This window comes from Mustela nivalis (assembly GCF_964662115.1).
Source record: "Mustela nivalis genome assembly, chromosome: 17".
NCBI lineage: Eukaryota > Metazoa > Chordata > Mammalia > Carnivora > Mustelidae > Mustela > Mustela nivalis.
Genome location: NC_139036.1, coordinates 9,318,237 through 9,341,754, shown reverse-complemented (window position 1 = coordinate 9,341,754; position 23,518 = coordinate 9,318,237). Strand labels below are relative to the sequence as shown.

Genomic DNA, 23,518 nt, shown 5'->3' with positions numbered 1-23,518 from the left:
AGGGAGGGGCAGAGGGAGAGGGAGACAAGCAGACTCAGATTCGCCTCTGAGCAGGGAACCCAAAGCAGGACTTGATCCCAGGACCTCAAGGGCATGACCTGAGCTGACATCAAGAGTCAGATGCTCAACGATCTAAGCCACCCAGTCAGTCACCCTGGTATGTAGATAAGCTCAACAATAGGTTCTAGAGGAATCTTTGGGAATGTTTCTCTGGATTTTTTTTTTAAAGAATGTATTTATTTATTTGGCAGACAGAGATCACAAGTAGGCAGAGAGGCAGGCAGAGAGAGAGGAGGAAGCAGGCTCCCCGCTGAGCAGAGAGCCCCTGTTTCTCTGGATTTTGACAGAACTTTCCCTAAAACTTCTTCCTCTTCTATTCTTCACGACCATGATAGAGCCTGGAACACTTAATGGGGCCTCCCTTGAAGAACACATATATTTGCTTTATCACGAATGCATAACATCCGAAAGCATTTCATTCATTCAATAAACAAATAATTGTTAAGATACCATTGCTGTCAGATGCTGGGGAACAGAAACAAAGGCACAATGTCCCGGGGGGCCATGGGGAGAGAGCTGAGGAAGGCATAAACAGAAGTCACCTAACGGTCAGTGTCACAAAGAAAAGCCAAAGGCGTGTTCTGCATCATGGGGACCTGACATTTTCCCCTTCCTGCCACAGGAAATGCAAAAAAGGAGAGAGGAGAATTAAGCCACTGGCCATTTGATGACATAAAAACTGTGCTGAGTATTTATGACAAATAAATTCATGGGGGACCATGCTGTGTTTCCGACAGGACAGAGTATTCCAGTGAAATGAGGGATTAGTTGTTTATAATCAGGTTAGAAGTGGTCAGTGGCTATCAGTGGCCCAGGACAGACATTGAGAGATTAACGCAAGACGCAAAAAGTCCTTATCAATCCGAACAGAAATACTCTTTGAGATTTAAAAACACGCTAAGCCAGACAGCCCAGGAATACTGCAAGAATCCCGATAGCAAGGAGCAGAGGCCGTCAGCCCAGAACCAGAAACCTGCTACGTCAAGAAGGAGAAGTGTAAGATATAGACCTTCCGGCATGGTTACTGAGAAAAAGGAAAAAACAAAAAGGAGAAGAGAAGAGAGAAAAGAAAGGGCAAAGCAAGGGAAAGGAACGGGAAGGGAAGGGAAGGGGAAAATCGATGAAAAAGAGATTACAAAAGGTCAATGCTAAGTCTAGGGTACCTGTTCCTCGGGCAGGTAAAAGGACAAGAATGTGAAAAGGCCGTAGCTTACCCCATTACACACGTCAGCCGTCTCAGAAGAGCAACACCATACTCTAACTGAGTTTCTGAGAGCTGTTTAGAAATATTTCCAAGTATGCGCTCCCCATGTGCCCTCTCTTTGTATGGTTGTTCCTTACCTGCTTTGTGACATCATCCAAGCCTCACCTGTGTGGTTCTGTCTCCTTGCTGCCCCTCCCTTGATCCGAGTTCTACAGTAACCCACGTCAAATACTCAACACCAGCCCTCATGGAACTGCTCCGAGCCATTTCAGCTGTCTGAAGCTTGCCCTCTGGAACATTCTTCGGTAAGGGACTGTCTTAACGACGTCACTCCATTTTCATCTAGCGTAACGCAGTGCTGTGAGAAGTCTGATGATAACCTAATTCCCTTTCCATGTCACTGGCTGGTTTTGCCTTTGGTCCAAAGGATTTTTCTCCTCTCTCTTTTTTAAAGGCCAAAACTGGGGCGCCTGGGTGGCTCAGTCGGTGAAGCGGCTGCCTTCAGCTCAGGTCATGATCCCCGAGTCCTGGGATCGAGTCCCGCATCAGCCTCCCTGCTTAGTGGGAAGCCTGCTTCTCCCTCTCCCTCAGCCTGCCACTCCCCCTGCTTGTGTGTCCACGCACACTCTCTCTCTCTGTGTCAAATAAAAAAGATCTTTAACAACAACAACAAAAAGCCCCAAACTTTCATGAGACTATGTCTTGGCATAGATCATTCTGGGTTGATATTCTGAGGGACGTAGTACCTTTCCATATGTAGCTTCCAATCTTTTTGTATTTTTGATTTTAGGAAATTTCTCTTGCATTATAGCTCTTAGGTCCGTTCCACTCCTCTGCCTTGCGTCCTGGGGACCACGGCTAAGCTTTTATTGGATACAGTGCCCATACCAACTTGGTCTCCTCTTTCCAGCACGATCCTTATGCTCTGTCTCTCTGCCAGGCCCTCATCAGCCCCCCACTTGCTCATTTCCTGTCCCCGTGTTCTCTTTACTTTGCACACGCTTTGCCTCCTCTCCTAAGAAGACCATCAACTCCAGAAGAACAAGAACCTTAGTCTAATCCAGCTTTTCTGTCTCCCCCAAACGGTCCCCAACCACCACAGCTCCCAGTTCCTTGTAGATGCTCATCAAATATTCTTACAATTGAATCACATGACCTCTTTGCCCCGAGGTCCCTCTGAGGGGCTCCCGGGGGGGATTGTAATAATCTGCCTCTTGCAGTAAAGTGGGGACGTGTGTGATAGGGATCAGAAAACAGAAAACTTCTTTAAATTTTCAGTAGGCGGTTGGGAGTCCTGGCACCAGCTGTCCCCTCCCTCTGGACCTTGCCTACTCGGCTGTCATAATCCTGGATGAAAAGCATAGGCTTATTCTGCTAGCGCATAGCTTCATAGATCACTATTAACGAGGAAGAAAGGCTGTTAAAATTTTACTTACACTTGCCAAGTCTATGGACGCCTTGGATACCTGCATTGTTTCGTAACGTTCTTCTCGGAGCAGAGTTAGTCCTGATTCTGTTTTTCATAAAGGAAATAATTTTCATGTACTATATTGAGGACAGCCTCTCATTTCATCTAATATTGCACTGACATTAACTAAAGTTACTGATTTAATTAAGTAAGTAAATACGGTAAAATAAGGTCATCAAAGTGACGATCAAAGCACTGTTTTTTGTAGATCACTTTCAAAAAATTTTTCATCATTCCCCCTTTCCCATCAAAATAGATCATCATTATTCTCTTACGACATCGTTTGTGAACGGAACAGGGTTTTTGAACATTTTTGTTTGCAGAACCCCACAAAATATTTTCAAAAACAATTGCTTTAAAAAAAAATTTATCTTACAAATTGTTGAACCCTACACCAGAAACTAATGATGTACTACAGGTTGGCTAACTGAAAGGCTATAAGAACAAGAATAATTTAAGAATTTAAATTTAAGAATAAGAATAACATAAGAATAATTTCAAAAATTTAAACAAAATGTACCTTGTGTTTCCATAATTGCAAGGAATATAACTCAGATACAGTATTTATTGATATTTGTAAATGAAACGGTTACAGGGAACTTAAGAGGTGTTTTTCCTTCAGCAGATCAGTCTAATAAATATTCAGGAAATCTGTTGGGAGATGAGGAAACTTAGGTTGGTTTATGAAGACCCAAGATTTCGGAACTAGATTGGCTGGATTCAAATCCTGCTTTGCCGCATACTGCAATTTTAGGAATTTATTGAATCTCTCTATCCTCTATTTCTTCATTTGAAAAGAAAAGTCATTGAGAAGAAGCAGGGCACAGCATTTTAGCACAATGAAATGAGCTAATGTGGCCAGTGATCGGTGCCTGGTACACACCAAGCCCTCAGGAGAAGTCAGATCCTACCACTATGAGCATCTGAAAAAGTCCTCAGCTTCTCTATATATCATACTCTGCAATCCTGCGAGCGTCTGAGTACTTCTGACTCTGCCGATAGCTTGATTTTAATAAGGAACTGGACGGTCACGGACCCAGCGCTTGGGGGTGTGAATACCGTACTTTCTGTAGACAAAGCCAGCTCCGCAATGTTCTATCCAGACGAGAGCACCTGATCCAAACCAGCCTTTGGAATGAGGGCTCCTTCTGTGTAAGAGGACGAGTAAGACAATGACGTCCCAGGAATTCAGAAATCCTCCTGGCCCTGGTCACTGTGCTCTTTACCGTAGACGTTGCAAGGAAATACACACCTGAAAGTCCTTTTTTGTTGTTGAGATCGACGGACAGTCCCCGGAAGCCTCATTCACAGCTAGGGTCATTTCTTCGGACAATGCATTTAGACAAATTATCCCTCCAAAGAGAAGACTCTCTGTGCATACATCCCCTTTCCTGACCGAATGTGCTGAGGAACATGACAACCCTGATGTTGCCCACCTGCAAACACAGTGCGATCGAACCATCCCAGTGTTGCCGTGTGGGCGCTTGTGAAAGTGAAATACTGTGCAAATATCAGTGGGTGCTCATGCTGAGTGAAAGAAGCCCCTCACAAAAAAGACCAATACTGTATGATGCCACTTTGGTGAGGTACCTAGAGTCATCACACGTATAGAGAGAGAAAGTAGAAAGGTGATGGCCAGGGGCTGGAGAAGGGGAACAGGGAGCGAGTGTTGACTGCGGACAGAGTTCAGGTGAGCGGGATAAAAGTACTGGAGTCGTGATTTGGGGCACCTGGGAGGCTCAATGTGTTAAGCCTCTGCCTTCAGATCCCAGGGTCCTGGGATCGAGCCGTACATCGGGCTCTCTGCTCAGCACGGAGCCTACTTCCCCTCTCTCTCTGCCTGCTGCTCTGCCTACTTGTGATCTCTGTCAAATAAATAAATCTTCAAAAAAAAAAAATTCCTTGAACTGCAGATTCACTTCAACTGCATTTTTATTAAAAAGTACTAGAGATGGATGGTGGGGCAAAACAGCATAGATGTACTTAATGCCATTGAATTATATGCATAAAAATTGTTAAAAGGGTAATTGTTAAAAGAGAAAGGGGGGGAAGCAGGCTCTCCACTGAGCAGAGAGCCCAATGCGGGACTCGATCCCAGTACCCTGAGATCATGACCCGAGCCAAAGGCAGAGGCTTTAACCCACTGAGCCACCCAGGCGCCCCAAAATGGTAATTTTTAAAAAGAGTACATTTGGGGGCACCTGGGTGGCTCAGTCATTTAGGTGACCAACTCTTGACTTCAGCTCTGGTTGTAATCTCAGGGTCATGAGGTCGAGCCCCTCACTGGGCTCCACACTGGGCATGGAGCCTGCTTGAGATTCTCTCTCTCTCTCCCCCTCCCCAACTGCTTGCACTCCTCCACACTCTCTCCAATAAATAAATACATAGATCAATCAGTCAATCAATCAATAAACAGCAGCTGGCACCCGGACATCCTTCTACTGTCCTATGAAAGAGTAGGTTGATACAACTTTTTGGAGGACAATTAAAATCCATTTTTATTTCAAGACATGAAGATTCCATGATCTACCAACTCCATCACTACAAATACATAAAATAAGAAAGAAAACATCAAGGATATATTAAACACTTCAGGTATAACAATGGTGGGTAGAGAATTTTTACAATAGCAAAGTAATGGAAAATAAGCTATGTTCACAACAATTGAGTTTGGTTAAAATACATTTTAGCTGTGCCACAGGTTGTGATACCAACTATTTGTTTTACATTTGCTTTGTATTTGTAACTAGTATTTGTGTAAAACTCTTTAATTGCATAGAAAAATATTTATGCCGTATCATTATACAAGCAAAGCCAGTTATGTAACAGCTTCCTTAATATGATTCCATTTTTAAAGAAGTATATATGTAAATAAAAAGATGTAGATATAGGTCTTTAGCTGAAAGCAAAGATAGCAAATTATTATTTTTTTAAAGACAGCCAGTTAAGTATCTGCCTTTGCCTCATGTCATGATCCCAGGGTCCTGGGATAGAGTCCCTCATCAGGCTCCCTGCTCAGCAGGATGCCGGCTTCTCCGTCTGCCTGCTGCTCCCCCTGCTTGTGCTCTCTCTCTCTCTCTCTGACAAATTAATAAATAAAATCTTTAAAAAAAAATACTAAGGGTCATTGTTTACAATAAACAAGATATGGAAGTAATCTAAGAGTTCATCAACAGATGAATGGATAAGGAAAATGAGGTGTATGTATAAATGGAAAATAACTCAGCCATAACAAAGAATGTGGTTTGGGGGCACCCGGGGGGCTCAGTGGGTTAAAGCCTCTGCCTTCACCTCAAGTCGTCATGATCCCGGGGTCCTGGAATCGAACCCCGCATCAGGCTCTCTACTCTGCGGGGAGCCTGCTTCCTCCTCTCTCTCTGCCTGCCTCTCTGCCTGCTTGTGATCTTTGTCTGTCTAATAAATAAATAAAATCTTTGAAAAAAAAAAAAAAAGAAGCATGAGGTTTTTTTGTTATTTGTGACAGCACGGATGGACTCAGAACATGTACTAAGTGAACTAAGACAGAGACCGACAAACACCATACTATTTCACTTACATGGAGAATCTGAAAAATGAAACAATCAAACAAAGCAGAAACAGACCCATAAATAGAGCGAACAAATTGATGGTGCCCAGAGGGGTCTGGGGATGGGGGATGGGTGGCAAGATGGAAGGGGAGTGGGAACCAATGAGTCAGGGGAGGGAGGCAGAAGGTGCAGCATGGGGAATCCATAGTCACTGGATGTAAGAGTCCCATGCGGTGGGACATCTCGGTGACTCAGTCGGTTAAGTGTCTACCTTCAGCTCAGGTCATGATCCCAGGGTTCTGGGATGGAGCCCCACAACAGGCTCCTTGCTCCATGGGGAGCCTGCTTCTCTTTCTGGCTGCGGGTCCCCAGCCCCCCCACCGCTGATAAGCTCACACTCTCTCTCTCTGACAAATAAATAAATAAATAAACAAAATTAATAAAACAAAACAAAAAAAGAGCCCTGTATTGTGACAGATGAAAGCTACACCTGAGGGGAGCACGATTTAAGGTCCGGAGCTGTGGAATCACTATGTTGGACACCTGAAACTAACATAATGTTCTTTGTCAAACATAAGCCGTGAAAAACACACTAAACTGTTATATGCCTTCTTCACTGTGTGATATTTAAACTGATGACATGAAAGCAGGGGTGAGGGGGTGCTGGTGGGGGGCGTGCAGTAGCCTTTGCCCAAGGAGAGGCAATAACCAAACTACACCCATGCATAGTCTCTGTTTCCCCACCAGCACACAGACGGTAAAAGAATGCAATGTCACTAAATTGTTCCCCTGACCAAACCGTCACATTGATGAACTTTATTAAATCCTCACTGATAGCAGGGGCACCTGGGTGGCTCAGTGGGTTAAAGCCTCTGCCTTTGGCTCAGGTCATGATCCTAGGGTCCTGAGATTGAGCCCCACATCGGGCTCTCTGCTCAGCAGGGAGCTTGCTTCCTCCTCTCTCTCTCTCTGCGTGCTTGTGATCTCTGTCAAAGAAATAAAATCTTAAAAAAAAATAATAAAATTCCTCACTGATGGGGCACCTGGGTGGCTCAGTGGGTTAAAGCCTCTGCCTTCACCTCACGTCATGATCTCAGGGTCCTGGGGTTGAGCCCCGCATCCGGCTCTCTGCTCAGTAGGGAGCCTGCTTCCCTCTCTCTCTCTCTGCCTGCCTCTCTGCCTACTTGTGATCTCTGTCAAATAAATAAATAAAATCTTTAAAAAAAAAAAAAAAAACTAGAGAGTTCTTTAAATAAATAAATAAATAAATAAATAAATAAATAAAAATCAAAATAAATCCTCACTGATTATGAGATGCCTGGGTGGCTCCGTCGTTTGGGCTTTGCCTATAGCTCAGGTCATGATCCCAGGGTCCTGGGATGGAGTCCTGTGTCGGGCTCACTACTGGGTGGGGAACCTCCTTCTCATTCTGCCTCTGCCTCGACCCCACTTGTGCACTCTCTCTCTCACACAAAATCTTTTTAAAAAAATTTTTTAAAAATCCTGACTGATCCTTGAATACCAGTGTTTTTAATATTCTGAGCAACGACGTGGAAAGTATACAGAAAACACTTCCGTTGTTGATAGGCAGTTAGTTAGCTGTGGGCTGGCGTCAGAGGGGACGCATTACGCATAAACAGGTGACCCCTTCAAAGGCTGAGGGCACAGCATCATGACCTTCCAGCTTCCAATGCCCCCGGGGGGCTGAGAGACCAAGCTCCAGGTGCAGAGCACTTGCTCCCCTCTTCCATCTCTGCCCCAGTGCAACCGAGGGCTTCATTATAACATAATTACATCATGGTTTCAAATCCATCCCCCGATGGGGAGAGACAGCCTTGTCAGTTCCAGCAAGACCCTTGTATGGCCCAAAATCCTCCCTCCCGATCACTACATGGGGTCCCTTTGATGATTGAAGACAACCTTGGTAGGAGACTGACCTAGCTATGACCCAGACCCTCTGTAACATAAAAAGAAAAGACATCCCCCCCCCAACCTTAGTGCCGTTGCCACCTCAGGGCCTGCCTGGTCTCCCTTCTTGAGAGTGTGCAGTCCTGGGCCCCCGGGTGGCTCAGTCAGGTAAGCGTCTGCCTTCAGCTCAGGTCACCAGTCCTGGAGTTTCAGGATCAAGTCCTACATCGGGCTCCCAGCTCAGCTGGGAGTCTGCTTCCCCCAGTGTCCCTCCCCCGATCATGTTCTTTCTCTCTGAAATAAATAAAATCTTTGGAAAATGAGACTGTGTGCCGTCCTTAATAAACTATATTGTGCTTGTTACTTTCCTCCTAGATGTCTTTGTTTGAGCGTGAATACCCATGTAACTTTTGTCGTAAATCCAAGAACCAAAACCTCCGTTCGCACAACACAGACTCTTCCATGGGTAACTCTGTGTAGCAAAGGAGGACAGTGTCTCACAGAAAAGTACTTGGACAGTTGTCTGAATTACACACTGAACCAGAGCTTTTCCCCCTCCCTGGAATATCGTCATTACTTGAAAAGTGACAAGCTCGGGTGATTCACACTTGGCTATCTGGCAGACGTGTTCTCGAAAATGAACAAAGTGAGTCTGTCACTTCAAGGAAAACAACTGACGGCATCGGTTGTCAAGGATAAAACGCAAAGCTTTCAAGGAATAATTAGAATTTTAGAAAACTTATATCTGTCACCACGAGCTTGACAGCTTGGAAATGCATTAAAGGCCTTAATATCGGCAGTGAAATGAATGAACATGATTGTTTTATCTTGTATTGAAAATGAATCATTAGTGGGGAGATTTGCAAAGCTCACTGTGCTGCTCTATTCCAAATGACCAATGCGTACTGTTTTAAGAATCGTGCATGGGTTAAAAATCCATCCCAAGTGCAAGACAGACTAATAAATGTTAACATAACAGATCACATAACATTCACAGATATGGTTTCAGATCCCACCTTGTAACTAACTTTTAAGAAACTACTACTTAACAGTAGGGTTGTTCCCGAAAACATTACAAACATAACCTCGGTACAATGCAGCAATTTTTCTTCAGGATATATACCACCAAAGACTGGACAGCAGGGACTCAAACAGATATTTGCACACCCATATTTTATGGCATCATTATTCATAATGGCCAATAGCCAGAAGAGACCCGAGAATCCACTGATGGATGAATGGATAAACAAAACAAGGGATACAACGGACTATTTTTCAGCCAAAAAACAAAGGGAATTCTGACACACACTACAGTGTGGATGGACCTTGAAGACATTATCCAAGTGAAATAAGCCAGTCACAAGAGGACAAAGAATATATGATTCCACACATACGAGATACCTAAAGTAGTCAAAGTCACAAAGACTGAAAGTAGACTAGTGGTTGCCACAGGCTAAGGGGGAGGGGAATGGGGAGTTAGTGTTGAATGGGGACAGACTTTCCGTTTTGCAAGATGAGAAGAGTTCTGGAAGGAGACCACGGAGAGAGTTGCCCAACAAGGTCATTTTAAAGAAACATTCATCAAAAGTTGAGTCTTCAACTGGCTTTTGGTTTCTTTTGATGGTTCCTCTTAGATTTGGTCAAAACACGGATGAGCAGCGTTTCACAAACGGAGACCTCCATTCCCAGCACCTGTCCCTTCTCTTAGGGGGAGTCAAAGTGTTCCTAAAACAGAGAAGAAGCAAGAAAGCTTATTCTTTTGCAAAGCAACATGTATGCTTAAAATGGTTACAGAGATATGGAAGGAAGGAAGAAAGGAAGTTAGTTTGGGAACTGTCAAGTTTGGGTATTGCATCAAAAAAAAAAAAAAAAAAAACCACAATTATCTAAAAGGCTATTAAAATACTCCTCCTTTTTTCCAACCGTGCATCTCTGCAAGGTCGGATGTTCTTGACAGACTTCAGCGAAAACAACTTATTGCAACAAATTGAATGCAGAAGCAGAGATAGAAATCCAGCTGACTTCTATCAAGCCAGACATAAAAGACATTTGCACAAATGTAAAGCTATGCCACTCCCCCTGCCATACATTTCTTTTGTTTTGGAAAATAGAGTTATTTTCCATAAAAATATGTTACTTATGTTACCATGAAATGGCCTTATTATGGCTATTTTCGGCATCAATTAGTAATAAAATTTTCATATTTTTCTCTTTTAATTTCTAATATGAAAAATATCCATAGATATAACCGTATAGATGTAAAAGCTCTTTGCGGTCTTCAATAATGTTCCAGCGTATTAAGCAGTCAGACCAGTAAAGAATCACTGTTTTAGCACATGGTAAATGCTCAGTTAACACTTCTTGAATGACATTCATCCCCTCCACTCCTTGCTGAGTAACAAGTCAGGACTTCTAGGGCTCCGTGATCTTCTAACCTTCGGGAGGCTTCTCTCACTCCTGGGATTCCCACCTGTAGAGAACCCCGCTATGTCCTTCTGTCTGTCAAACACCCAGACCCTACTCCCGCAATAACCACTTGCCAAAAGTGTTGTCAAACAACTAATGGCCCCATAATTAAGTTTCTGAAAGAACATGCCCTCAGGTGAGTTTAGAAGAAATGTTACAAATTAAGATAATAGATGAGTATGTGAAACATACATCAACATTGTCAGGAGGATGCTGGCTCACAAATCATGAACTTGGCAAAGCAGATACCGTCTGTCCACCGAGTACTTTCCCTTAATTGTTTTATCCAGGATTTTTGCTGCCTTGGAAAATTGTAACTCGTATCACATTGTGTCTTAATCCTGGATTTGTATAAACGGGTAATTAATACCCCCAAAACACAGCAACGACGAACAAACCTCATTACGTAAAACACACTCCTAGGGTTTACAACAAAAAGCCACTAGAATAGGTAAAAGGGCTGGGGGCCAGGCTGGGGGAGGAAGAACATTCTTGCCACTTTGGATCAATGAAATGGTTGGGATGATCACTGGGGAGGGGCTCACTGGGGAGAGGGCTTTCCTGGCGGAATCTCGAATGCCTCTTTGAGTGGAATGTTGAATTTTCTCAATCACGGAGAACACCCACTTCCCTTTGGAGGCACACACTCTCGGACCTCTGCCCATGTGCCTTAGCACCGGTCACTACCGTGAGCAGCCCCCGGAATGTCTCCCACTGCCGCACCCGGACTCCTTGCCTTTGGCATCTGTCTGGCCACTGGGAGCCCACTCGGCCAGAGTGAGGAGGACAAGCCAGGGACAGAATGCCTCCTGGAAAAGTCCTCAACCCGTGACTCTCGGGGCTTGATGGATAAATGGCTCAGCTCCCATCCCTCTCTGAGGGGTAACTCTGGAGCATGCCCTCCGCTGGTCTCAGAGCTCCCCAGGGACACCGAGACCCGTCACCCACCCTGCTAACCTGCTTAACTGTGCAAACATTAACTGGTCTCCTGGGGGCATCCCAACTGCCTCCAACCTTTCTAGTGTTTCTCCTCCATTCACCTTCCAAATTAACTCGCACAAAACTCTTGGTCTCTGGCCCTGCTTCTGGGAAACTAGAACTTAATTTAAAGATAGGACTTAGGGCGCCTGGGTGTCTCAGTGGGTTAAAGCCTCTGCCCTGGCCTCAGGTCATGATCTCAGGGTCCTGGGATCAAGCCTGGCTATTGGGCTCTCTGCTCAGTGGGAAGCCTGCTTCCTCCTGTCTCTCTCTCTCTGCCTGCCTCTCTGCCTGCCTGTGAGATCTCTCTGTCAAATAAAATCTTAAAAAAAATAAAAACTAAAAAAAATAAAGCTAGGACTTAATTTAAAGAAGCACACATCTTTGTTTTGTTTTGTTTTGTTTTGTTTCTTTTGCTCGTTCGGATGAAGAGCCTTTTGCAAACTGAGAACCCTGCTCCCAGCACCCGCACCTCCTCTCACCGGGACGGAATCAAACGGTTCCTGAAACAGACAGGAAGCATGGAATCTTATTCTTTTGCAAAAGCAACACTAGGGCTCTGTCTTGGGCGAAGGTCTGGGTTCCCTCTGCCCCAGGCTTAGCTACCTGCCAGCTGCTTTCAGTTTTCATCGAGGACAGGGTCCCCAGGAAGAACTCAGTGGGGGCCGGGTCTCCACAGGGCGAGAGGGGACAAAGTGCAGCTGGGCTGGGCCAGCAGCTGCCTCCAGGCCAGCAGCCTTCCCTGCAGGACAGCCCGGCGCCCAGCCCGCCCGCGAGCCGCTGTTTGCATGGGCTTTGCCCCCCGTTATCTGTGCCCCTTGATCTCTGTTTGCTTTTCTGACCTCTCACCCCTCTGTCGGCCCCAACTTCAAGTGTTATCGCGCTCTTTTGTCCTTGTCACCACTCTGTCCTGGCCACCTCCACCGACCATCAACACCGCACAAACACGGAACGAGACAGAAAGAATGGTTAGAAAAGAAGAGAAGTGCCCTTTTTCTTTCTTTCTTTCTTTTTTTTTTTTTAAGAGCAAGGAACTTGTTTAACTTGCATTGGTCAACCAGGACACCTCATCGACTCGCTGATTCCAATGGTCAACCTGATAGAATTCGTCAATAAATGCAAGGCCGGAGTGGTTCAAGGCTTCCTGCTCGCCCCTCCTACCGTGACCTGAGCGGTAAGAGACACCTGCTAGCAGAAAAACTGGGTTCCCAAGCTGTGTTGGCAACTAGCTCACCAAAGGGACTTGTCAAAGGAATGCAAAATCTTGTGTCAGACTCATCTCATGTGGAACTCTTAAAACATTCTGAAAACTTCTTTTGGAAAACACAACTTCCTCCCTAAGGCATCCATGCCCTGGGCAATGGTTATCTCTAGAGTTATCTCGGGGGCTCCTGGGTGGCTCAGTCCTTAAACATCTGCCTTCAGCTCAGGTCATGATCTCGGGGTCCTCGAATTGAGCCCTGCATCGGGCTCCCTGCTTGGCAGAAGTCAGCTTCTCCCTCTCCCACTCCCCCTGCTTGTGTCCCCTCTCTTGCTGTATCTCTCTCTGTCAAATAAATAAAAAAAAAGATGTATCTTGGTGAGGCTATAAATAGGTCATTCAGAAACCATCTCTAAATCCCCAATTTAAAAATAGTAATCAAGGAAAAATGCACCAACAGGGACTGCAAAAGGAAAAAAAAAAAAAAGGGAGATGTCTAGCTTTGCGTTGGTCACACACACTCACATACGTGCACATAGGTGGGTTTCCCTGTGCAAACTCACAAACATGGCTCAGAATGATGATGATGTCATAAAGGAGAGGGGCGACTTTAAAAAAAGGGAGAGACAGAAACTATAACTACTTTAAAATTATATTTTAGTTAAATTTATTTAAAAAGCAACTTTGGAATTTTATCTGGCAATTTAAAGCCAAGGTGATGTTTTTTGTTCTCTCTTTTCTCAGTATCATTGAATGAATTTCTGTGAGTTTTATAATGAAAATAAAAGCATCTAAAAACTCGAGGGAGTGAGTTTTATAATGAAAATAAAAGCATCTAAAAACTCGAGGGACACCTGGGTGGTTCAGTCAGTTTAGCATCTACCTCTGGCTCAGGTTATAATCCCAGAGTCCTGAGATCGAATCCCACACTGGGCTCCTTGCTCAGTGAGGAGCCTGCTTCTCCCACTGCCTGCCACCCCCTCCCCCCACTTGTGGGCACACTCACTTTCTCTTACTCTCTCATGAATAAACAAATAAAATCTATAAAAACTCAGGATGACCGGATTGATTATTTTGACAAAAGAGTTTTATCAGTCTAATTCAAGAGTTTGAGTAGTTTTGCGAACACTTATCAACACTTCAGCTGTCCTGGAAACTAATTTGACAACATTTATGAAAAGCCTTAAACATATTCATTTTTTTTTTCCAACTCAGAAATGGCAATGTCAAAAATCTACACTAGGAAATTTTCAAACATTCAGACCCAGGTTAGCGCTCAAGGTATCCACTGCCCTATTGAAACCTGAAAGCAACTACTATTTCCACAATAGAAAGCAACTTGTGATATATCCGCGCTACAAAATACCATTTGGCCATCCAATGATCACAGTAGTATCACCTCAATGTCAGGATCATGTGTGCCTGTGTGTACTCGTGTTTTTCTATATGTGGTTGAAATTACACCAAATATGAGCTTTACGTCCTGTTTTAGTCAACAGTATGTTTGGAGCCTTGCAATAGCTTTCACCACGATCATTTTGATCCTGGGACCCCCACCACCTGTTTTCTCAGGTGTCCGCAGCATGACTAAACCCCACTCATCAGCATGTCCTCCTTCCCCCTGCCATACCCCAGCTCTCTCCCCTCCCCACCCCTGCCCGCTTGGGAGGGAGCCCAGCTGACATACTTGACTCTTAGTAGCTCTTCAATAAATACTGGTTGCGTGGATAGACAACTGAATCCACTCTCTCTGGGGCTGGTTTGGGGTTAACAGCGCAGCAAGCCCTTTCACTGAAGATAAAGAACCCCGTAAGAGGAACAGGTAAAAACAGACTTGGGGGGGGGTGCAAAGGGGCATCTGCTTATTTGCATAAACCAATGTGAGGCCGTTTACAAGTCAGTCACGTTGCTAAATAATACAGACCCTCCAAAATCCGGGCCTTTGTGTCTGTGGTCCCGTTTTACCGGCGATGGAGGTGCCTATTTCATCCCAGGAAGAAAATCACCCTTTGAAGGGGTCCGGTGGCTGCAGAATATTCTCTAACTCCCTCCTTTCTGAGTGTTCCAGGGTCACGGATTAAATTAAATTTGGGGCAGGAACCAAATACTTCATTTCTGACTAGTTACACATCATTAGGAAAATATCCTCTGCTCCACTCTTCATGAGCCTACTAGGTTTTCCTGATGGCCCCTTTCAACATCTGCGAGCAGCTGGACGGGCCGGCTATGCTGGGACGGGTTCTCGCATGGTCTAACGTAAACAATCACAGGGACACTGATTAATTTCTCAAGACTCAAAAATAATTAAGGTAACGATAATCCCTCACCCATGCAACTCCCCCATGTTAACAACCATTTAGTGGGGGAGGTGGCAGAGGTCAGCCAAAACATTCAGGCTGAAGTTCCCATAACTGTCCCGTGGTATGCACCCAGGAGAGTCATTAGAAAGTCCGACAAGTGGGGACCGAGGCACCCCTATGAGCCCCAGAGAGCTGTCCACCTGCCCCCACCCCGTGCAAGCCACATCCTCCTCTCACTTGTGAGTTGGGAGGAGGACCAATATGACTGTGAGCCTCTCCCTCGGAGAAGAGAGCCAAAAGCCAGCAAGAATGGAAAGCAGGGACTCAAACCGATGTTTCCACCGCCATGTGCAATCCAGCCTACCTCATAACAGCTGGAAGGTGGAGACAACTGGCATGTCCGGAGACAGGTGAATGGGTAGATAAAACAGGCTGTACCCGGGCTGTGGAATATTATTTTGCCATAAAACAGAATGACCTTTTTCTTTTTTAAGATTTTTATTTATTTGAGAGATGGAAAGGACTGAGAGAGAGGGAGAAGCAGACTCCCGGCTGAGCAGGGAGCCCTACAAGGGACTCGCTCCCAGGACCCAGGGGTCTTGACCCAAGCCGAAGGCAGATGCTTAACCGACTGAGCCACCCAGGCACCCCAAAGGGCAGGACTTTCTGGATGCAGGCTATAATATAGGTGAATTCTGGAAACACTGCTCGCTGAAATAAGCCAGTCCCAAAAGGACGAAGACTGAGTGAGGTTCCTAGAGTCGCCAAAGTCAGAGACACGGAAAGTAGAGAGGCAGCTTCAGCAGGGTGGGGGGGGGGGGGGATAGGGGAGTGGGAGGCACACAGGGGCTGGATTGGCGTTTAGTTTTAAGTATTAGGTTATTAGGTTTCAGCTCTAGGTATTGCAAAGGGTGCTGGAGATCGAGGGTGGCAATGATCACTCCAGAATGGGAACGTACTTAGTACCACTGGACTGTGCCCTTTGAATGGTTACAGTGGTAAATTTTATGTATATGTTACCAAAATTTTAAAAATACACATATATTTAAGCATGTGCCTCCACACTAGAGCTCACCAAGTCAATGCCCCCAGAGCCCCGGCTGGGGATCTCAAAAGGGTAAACCAGATAGAAGTTGTCTTAGTCTGTTCCATCTGCTCTAACAGAATACCACAGATGGAGTAGCTTGTGAATAACAGAAATTTATTTCTCATGGTTCTGGAGACCGGACGCCCAAGGTCAAATGTTGGTGTGGTTGGGGGACAGCTCTCTTCCGGGTCACGTGCTTCTTGCTGGGTCCCTATGTCGTGGCAGGGGCCAGGGAACTTGGTGAGGTCTCTCATCGGGGTGCTAATCCCATCATGAAGGCTCCACCCGCAAGACCTAATCACCTCCCAAAGGCCCGATATCCTAATACCATTGCGTTTCAACATATAAACTTTGTGGGGGCCACAAACCTTCAGATCATAGCAGAAGCCACTGTCTGTGGAGAGCAGAGACCCACCTTGTCTAACCGAGCCTTAGGGTTACTTACTGCTCCTGAGCAGGGAGCCGGGCCCAGAGGAGCAGAGAGGACAATCTCTGCTTATGACCCAGTGTGAGAGATCCAGGTAACTTAGAGCAGGTCCCCAGACAGTGGAGTATTTAAACACCCAGCAATGGCAGCAAGGGCCAAAGGCATCCGGTAAATGGAAAAATGGCAGAGCAAGGATCATCAGGGAAAGCTCCAGCAGAGACAGGAGGGAGCCTGAAATCATCCGCCATAAGAGAGCTCCTGCCCCCATGCTGAGGACCTAGGCCTGATGGAGAGACACCGGGGACTGACTGACACACTGGGGACCTGTGAGAGGCCACCCATGCATGAGGTATGGACCAGAAGGATGCTGAACAAGCATCAAGAAGCTGGTCTAGGGACTTGGACAGAGAATGAACAGAGATGTTAGAGGGAGCCGTGACAGACCCGGGACATCGCGAATGTGTCCACTTTCCCCTCACTCTTCAAGACTCTGAAATGCCAGGGTGCCTGGGTGGCTCAGTGGGTTAAAGTCTCTGCCTTCGGCTCAAGTCGTGATCCCAGGGTCCTGGGATCCAGCCCCGCATCGGGCTCTCTGCTCCGCAGGGAGGCTGCTTCCTCCTCTCTCTCTCTCTGCCTGCCTCTCTGCCTCCTTGTGATCTCTCTGACAAATAAACAAAATCTTAAAAAAAAAAAAAAAAAAAGACTCTGAAATGCTACCCCCAGGGATGCTCCAGCCTCTTGTCACTGCTCCCATTCAAGACCCAACTTCATACCCACCATCCGAGTGTAACCTTCACAGCCCCAGCCCCCCAAGCCACCTGCCGGCTCCCTGCTGTGGTAGAGCACCCATCCCTCCACTGCCGGGGCCTCACCTCCTGTGCCTCTGCATGGGTGACGGCTTACATCTGCCCTATGTGTTTCTGGTGTTGTGACTCGGTGGAAGGTTCTCTGGACAGAGAATCAAGTGGCCAGGTTTTCAACATCTCTGACATCACATCCCTCCCCCACACACACAATCCTCTACCTCTCTGGGCCTCAGTTCCTCCACCTGCAAAATCAAGAATGGCTCCAGCTCCAACATCTCAGAGGGCTCGAGTTCCAGCATTCTATCAACCTGCCTTATTCCTCCCAAGAATACACATTCAGCACCCAACAGCACATTCCCCTGTGTAGGACTCCCGAGAAGTCCCATATGGTTGGCCCCAACTGGTTGATTTTCAGGCTAAAGTCTGCTGACAATGCCTGTGAAAGCACATTCTAGGGACTTGTACATGGAGGTATCCTTACAGGGCTGCCCCGTGAAAGGGGAATCCTTCAGTGGGGTTACACAATGGGTTACAGAAACCCACCAGCTTGCCCGTTACACCTCCCTGCTTCAGGGAGAACGCTCACAATTTCATTAAATCCACCCCCCCCCAAAGTCCCATTAATCGATCCCATGGTTTCATTGAGTGAATTCAAGGTGGAAAAAAAATTTGATGCAAGTCATTCAAGGCAAGGGTTGCTTTGATGCAATTCTCTTGCCTTGTTGTAAATATTCATGCTGACATCATGCATATTCCAACTGCACTTAATTCCAGGCTGCGTGAAGTGACAGGTGGAAACACAGACAGATTTTTCAGCTTGATGAAGGAAGACCCGTTTTCTTTGATGATGGAGAACTGGAGCAGATCCGGAAAGCACGGCAAAATATGTAACATTTCCAAGGCACCCGTGAGGTACTATTCGACCGGTGTGAACCAAGAGTTTGTTGGAGGGAAACAAGGTAGGTGGTGCAGGGCCTCCTTTAGATGGGGTGGTCAGGGAGGAAGCCCTCGGAGACCTAGAGAGTGCAAATGCACTGCTATGAAACGAGGTGGAGGGAAATCACTGCAGAGAGGACAAAGAGGAAGTGTAAAATCTTGGAGGCAGAGGATTTGATGCACAGAGCAAGAGATTAGTGAGCAAGGCAGAGAGGGGTACCCAGGGACCCTGGAGAGACCAAGGGTCAAATTACATAAGGATGTAGAGGTCAAAGCACAAAGATTTGATTCCAAGTGCAAAGGGAATCCACTGGAAAGTTTCAGGTCAAAAAGGTGACTTGATCATTATTTCTGTTTCAAAAAAAATCTCTGTGGCTATGAGCAGAGTAGAAGCTTCCAACAGCCTGTTTAACTCTGTTAAGTTCAGTACATTCCAAAGAAGTTCGATCACAGAATCCCTGTTCTCCCCACGGAGCACAGTAGAGTTTCATGATTCCATTCCAGTAGGAGACCACATGGTATAGGGCCGATGATCTCCCAAAGAATTTTTTGTTGTTCTGAAGGTTTTGAGCATCCAAACTGAAATCTCAAACCTGCCCCGTATGGTAGTAACTAATAACAAGGAGAAAAATGAATCCATCCAATAGGAAACGGGGACATGCTTAGTTTAGCATCACCTGCTCAGGTGGTTTTGTGGGTCACCTTCATTTTTCAGATGGAAGCACCTAGGGCTTCACACATGGAATAATTTCCTAAAACCCATATTATCAGGGGCTGGTCACGTCAGGATTCTTAACCACCATACAATAAACATATCCCTGGATATACGGAGGATAATCATCTCCTGTGATCACGCTACCTTAATTTTCTTCTCTTCCACGGCTCAGGGTCCCTCGCTGGTGAGCTTAGATGCACAGAGCTCAGTGCGTCCTCTCAAGCCTGTTAGCCAGACAATTGTGATGTACTCTCTGCCGGGCAGGAGAAGAGCGGCAGCGGAGAGGGTGATGAGAGCGGTACCGTCTCTTGATACCTTCACCATAATCCCTTGATAGGTCACAGAGGAATTCCCTTGAGCCTGCCAAGCAGCTGGATGCCCATTTGAGTCCCATGGTCTACAGATTTGTACTGTGACCGAGCTGTGTGTGTGTGTGTGTGTGTGTGTGTGTGTGTGTATGCGTGTGTGTGTGTGCACATGAGGATCGGGCCAATGTTGGGCTCGGTTTAAAAACCTAGCTGTGAGGTGCCTCCTTAGCGCAGTAGGCAGCGCGTCAGTCTCATAAAAACCTAGCTGTGAAAAATCACAGCCTGAATAGACAAGTCAATACAGACAAACTAGAAATGGAGTCCCACTATTTATTAATGATAGAGACACGTGGCGAATGTGTATTATTTCACCTGCACAGAAGACTCTCCAAATTCTACTGGAAAATGTTCTCCTCAAGTAGGTATTGCTAATGGATATATCACTCACCTTTCTTGGGGCAGGGGACCCAAGCTGGATGAATGGAATTCTTCTTAAGAATTTTTATTCAGGAGCACTTGGGTGACTTAGTTGGTGAAGCCTCTGCCTTGGGCTCAAGTCATGATCCCAGGGTCCTGGGATCGAGTTCCACATCAGGCTCCCTGATCAGCTGAGAATCTGCTTCTTCCTCTCCCTTTGCCCCTCCCCTACCCCCCGCTCATGTTTGTGCTCTCTCTCTCTCTCTCTCTCAAATAAGTAAAATCTTTAAAAAAAAAAAAGCGGGGGAGGAGGAGGATTCTTATTTCAACGGTATCTGGCAGAGAAGAGTCTTTGGGTCTCTGTTCAAGTCATGAAAGCCTTGAGTCTGGAACTTTCCGGAGTCACATCTATAAACCGTCCCTGCCCCACTGATACATATACACACATTCACACCCTTTCTCCCTGGCCCGCTGTGGGAAGGCATGAAACCAGAGCAACTGAGCGCCACACTGAGAAACCAAGAACTGGGTGGCATTAGGATCTCCATTCTGGCTGCCCACCAGCCCATCTACCTCACTCCTTTGGTTCTCATCTTTGAGCCAGTAAACATTCCTGCTTTTTCTCTGAGCTAAGCCAAGCCAGGGTTCTATCCTTATTAATATAGCAAATAAGCATACCATTGATTTGCTGAATGAAAAAGAGGAGGGGCGTCTGGGTGGCTCAGTCGGTTAAGCATCCGACTCTTGATTTTGGCTCAGGTGGAGATCTCAGGGTCATGAGATCGAGCCCTACTTTGAGCTCCATGCACTGGGTGGTCAGCAAAATTCCACGACAGCTCACTTCATGAATCAACATAGGAAGAAAAAAAAATAAATAAGTGTCATCTCTATCCAAATGCTGCCCCAGGTAACCACCTCTTGCAAATGTTCCCCATCTCAACCGCAGGCTGTCCTTAGATGGGTGCCAAAGTGGAGAGATGATAGCCAACAGCCTCCAAACACTGTTCCTTCCGGCAAACCCACCCATCCATGATGGAATCGAATTCTCTCCTCGCCTTAATTTTGATCCCATGTTCATCTAACAACTTTTTGATGACCATGCTGGGGACATGAATTTCATGGTTTTTTTCTATTCCCTTTGACAGTAATACACACACACACACACACACACACACACACAGAATCATAGAGAGGTCTCCGATGGATATTCAGTGCATGTATAGCATTCTGAGGCCAAATACACTGGTTTTATTCACATATGGATTTCTGGTCTTTGCCATGGTCATGGTTTCCATTGACCATCAGTAATGGATATCTTGATATCATTCTCACCACCGTGTGCATTTTAGTTGGCGAGAGTCACTCTCCTGGGATCAGATCCTTGCGAGGGAGAAAGAGTGAGTTTCTGGATCTTCAAAGAAGAGGGTCCGTTTCTTCTGGCCAGTCTTTTCCTTTAGATGGTGTCGCTGAAGCTTTTCCGCGCAGACCGACCGGACAACACGGGAACACGCTATCGTTCCTAGTCTACAAGGGAGGTACGTGTTTGAAAGAGTGGTGAATCCCATTGTTGGGAGATACGAGTCAACAGGAACTCTTACAAGATTTGGTGGAAAATGGGTGTATTCTCATTGCTGAGACGCGTTGCCATGTACATCAAACAGCTTAGCATGTTTATTTTACACTTTTAACCAGAAGTCCTCTGTCCCTGATTTTACCCTAAGGAGAGAATCGGAAACTATGCAATACACATGTGTAGAAATATCCACTGCAACAATTTTTATTCTGGTAAAATGTTGGAAACCACCAAGGGAATAGTTCAGTAAAATCGTGGAGCAGGGAATCCTACACTTCAAAATGGTTCTATTGACACCGCACGATATTTTCTTGAGTAAAAAGTATTTATTTAATAGAGCAATTTTTTTAAGATTTTATTTATGTATTTGAGAGAGAGCGAGTGTGAGCGTGAACGGGAGTGGGGGTTCAGGGAGAGGGAGAAGCAGGCTTCCACTGAGCAAGGAGCCGGACGCGGGGCTGTATCCCAGGACCCTGAGATCACGACCGGAGCCTAGGGCAGACGCTTCACTGACTGAGCCACTCAAGTGCCCCAACAGAGCCCTTTTTAAGGAATAATGACTGTTTCACACAATTGTATACATACCTCACATACCTATGTATGCACAGAAAATTATCAGTCGGGATGGAGGGAAAGTAGGTGATTTTTACCATTCGAATCGGCCCAATAAATACGAAGCTGTTTTTCCATCTCTTTCTACATTCTATTGAAACAAGTTTGAAAGGACATGTTCTGGAAAAAGCCTAAAACCCTAAAAATAATATATTTATATATCTTTATAAATGTATGCTCTGGGAAAAGTGTGTCAATGTACTCAAACAAAGCTAACGTGCGGCAAATACTCACTGTAGCCCTTGTGGCTCCCGCAGACGGCTCCGGTTTAGGTCCCAGATTATATACGTTTCAAGGGCAGAGGTCAGATGGGAAGAAGGAAGGTACGAGAAGATAGAGCAGTGGTGTAACTCCCACCCATGGCCAAGTACTATTTCGGGACTAGAGAGCAGGCTTCGGGCCATTGCCCAAACAGGGCTTTCTCTTGCTGCTTTGTCCCTGAGGCAGAAAGGAAGTTCCTCACAGTCCATCGATACTACCAAGTACGTTGTTATTTTTATAAACGACACTGCGTTAATAGGGGTAAGTCGTGACGTTTGTAGGTTTCATAAATACTTATTATTTAAACAATACAGTGGAATAGAAAAGAGGCCAATAATACATATCCTCAGCTAACCCATGTGCTACCTTCCTTGAACACTCGAGCATAAAAATGGGTCGTATTCCGAGCATGGGAGGCAGGGCAACGTACCAGTGAGTAGGAGTTCTAGAATCCGGTGACTGCGTTCAAGGCTTGGCTACTCCATCTCTGAGCCAGGGGTCTTTGGATAAGTTGTTTCATCTCTCCCACCCCCTTCTCTAAAACAGGCATAGTAATAAAAGCAGACAGCTCATAAAGCCAATTTTGGATCAGAAACCTAAGGCAGTGTGTCTGGCAAATTGCAGGCATTAAAAGACAAGACAAGCCCCCAAATGGAATTGTTTCTGCTGAGCCCCACATCACCAAACGGAGACTTAATGACAGTCTTAGCTCTCCCAGAAACAGAACCCCAAAGCAGTCGGGAATCACCTGATCAGCACGAGTGAGGCCAACTGCCTGGCAGACCCCTGTCATCCCCTAAAATTAGTGACCTTGCAATAACCAACCTATATTTTTTTGGCAGGTATGGCTTCCTTGTTCTGACCCCCTTCTGCCTGTGAAGGTCTACCATTCTGCACAGCTCCTCCAAGCTCCTGGCGAGGTGCTGGATGGGAAGCTCCCTGATTCATGCATGAACTGTTGAATAAAGCCAATGACATCTTTTAAACATACTCAGTTGAATTTTGTTTTTTAAGACATTCAAAAGGGTATGGCTATTATTGTGAAAAGTGCTCCAAAATCATTCATCTTTGGGACCACCAACCAAAGCTGCCCATCCACACAAAATGATAGTCCTCAAGCCACGGTAGCTTTAAATCATGAGTTCTGTGATATTATCTGGATATGAAAGCCTTTGCGTAGAGTTTACTTATCTGCATTATTCTTTTCTCTTTTTCTTTTGCTCGTTCCCGTCTGTTTGTTGTTCAGACTTTCACTCACAATCCT

At 45.7% G+C, this 23,518-nt stretch overlaps 2 long non-coding RNA genes across 3 annotated transcripts in view; one reads left to right on the top strand and one right to left on the bottom strand.

Moving 5' to 3' along the window:
* LOC309851058 overlaps positions 1–1,367 on the bottom strand; it is a 29,675-nt gene extending 28,308 nt beyond the window's left edge. Inside the window, exon 1 of the long non-coding RNA XR_014304608.1 lies at positions 1,275–1,367. This is a non-coding gene — a long non-coding RNA (uncharacterized lncRNA). The remainder of the gene's footprint in view (positions 1–1,274) is intronic.
* Positions 1,368–1,452: 85 nt separating this feature from the next.
* Positions 1,453–23,217, top strand: LOC309851053. 2 transcript variants are annotated; one of them, XR_014304603.1, is made up of 4 exons: positions 1,453–1,569; positions 18,207–18,391; positions 21,158–21,343; positions 23,097–23,217. It is a non-coding gene; the product is annotated as an uncharacterized lncRNA (long non-coding RNA). The 2 variants fall into 2 exon arrangements; XR_014304602.1 differs by lacking the exon at positions 21,158–21,343.
* The last annotated feature ends 301 nt before the right edge of the window (positions 23,218–23,518 follow it).